This window comes from Olea europaea, chromosome 20 (genome assembly GCF_002742605.1).
Source record: "Olea europaea var. sylvestris chromosome 20, O_europaea_v1, whole genome shotgun sequence".
Lineage (NCBI taxonomy): Eukaryota > Viridiplantae > Streptophyta > Magnoliopsida > Lamiales > Oleaceae > Olea > Olea europaea.
The window spans coordinates 2670129-2671961 of NC_036256.1; positions in this window are offsets into that span (position 1 = coordinate 2670129).

The window sequence follows — 1833 nt, forward strand, 5'->3', positions numbered from 1 at the left end:
GGGCCCCACCCCCCCCCCCCCCCCAATTTGTACAGGCCTCCAGCAAATTGTGGTGGAGGTTGGGGAGGGGAGGATGTGGTCACCCAGGCCATAAAGCAGATCTCAACGGAGTTTCCCCCATAAAGGATGAGCCCTGCTACTTGGCCAGGGCCACATGGGCCCTGGCAAAGAAGAGTTTTCCATGAAGGATCTGGTTCTGACCGTACTGTGCTGATTAGAAGTCACATTTCCAGGGTCTTATGCTTATATACTTCCAGGGATAAGTGCTACTAGCTGACAATTCAAAGAAGTGATTTTTAATTCTTGGTTAATTTCATTTCAAGACTAAATCAACTAATTTGGCAAACAAACAATCTAAACCGGTGATAAAAAAATTGCAGAAACTTGAAAAAGTACAGATTATGAATCTTCAAATATTTTTTACAGTCTGTCTTCTTTTCCTAGCATCCATAGTATTTATCAGTTCAAAAAACTTTTGGTGAAACTTTTTTAACATTCTGACTTGTTAGCCTTCATGATTTAAAAATGAGCTTCATAGGGCTGATTCCAGTTTTTCTTTCCCTCTCTCTTTCATTCGTCTAGTTGTCCTAATCTTTTCCGATTACAGATGCCAAAGGTATTTTCAGTGTTGAAATCTTTGTCTTTTGCCATTCCTTCCTTGTTGAGAATGGTGCCCAAAACCTTCCACATATTTTTAAGTGTAACAATATTTTCCTCTTATAAAAATAAATATTTGCCACTATATTACTATAAAATAATTACAAATTCTTCTTATTTCAGTTGGTTAGGAATTATTATTTTCACTAATAATGTCAAGGGTTTCCTCCCTTAACCCCCACTAATGGTTGGATAGGGGTAGGGTAGGGACATAAATCAACCGCTGAACTAACTTTTCGAGTTTGGTTTTGATCAAAATTGGACCATAATTGCCCACGCCATAAAATGAATATCACCGTTCGTCATCGTCATCATCATTACCCTCGTTGCTGCCACCACGACAACCGCTATTCTATTCACCATAATCACCACCATAGCTCTAAGTTTGGGGAAATAAAGCTTAAGAAAAAAAATAAAAAAAGAGCAGATAAAGATTTATGTGTTTTGCCCTACTTTGAGATCTTTCTATAAATAATTGATGTGATATCTCTACAGCAAGCACTTAAAAAGGTCAAATCGGCACTCTAGTCCGTGGTTGATGGGTTGAGGCCACGTGTCTCTTGATCCAACGGTCAAATTTTCACTTCTTTTACTATAAAAGCATACACTTAATACCAATTAGAGATAATACAATTTTATCCACCAAATATAATGTTGCTCTAATTACTCACACTCCTAGATCCGACTCCCTTTTTACTTAAGTGGCTCACATTTTAAGCACGTTTTACACCCAATATATAATTATCCTCACGGACTTGATAATCGGAGTGCTTGTGATCACTTCCCTCATCATCAAAGAAGGCCACGTGCGACTTACAGTTTATCCAATTGTGCAAAAGAAAAGCTTACATAAACATGAGAGAAGCTGTGATCTGTCGACTATGTCACCTCTAAAAAAATCTGAGTCAATAACGTGCAACTATGATATAATAAAACCTTTAGTGTTGTCTACCTTATGCACCAACGAAGACAACTCAAACTCAAAAAGTTTGAAGTTTATACTCAAAGTTTGTACTTAATCTCTGTAGTATAATGAAAGTACAGAATACTTAATCTCTGGAGTATAATGAAGTACAAAATGGCATAAGAAGAAAACAAATGCACAAAAGTTGGCATTTTTTGTTGCAAGAAAGTGTAGAAAAATGGTATAGACAACACAGGTTTCTATCTCATGTT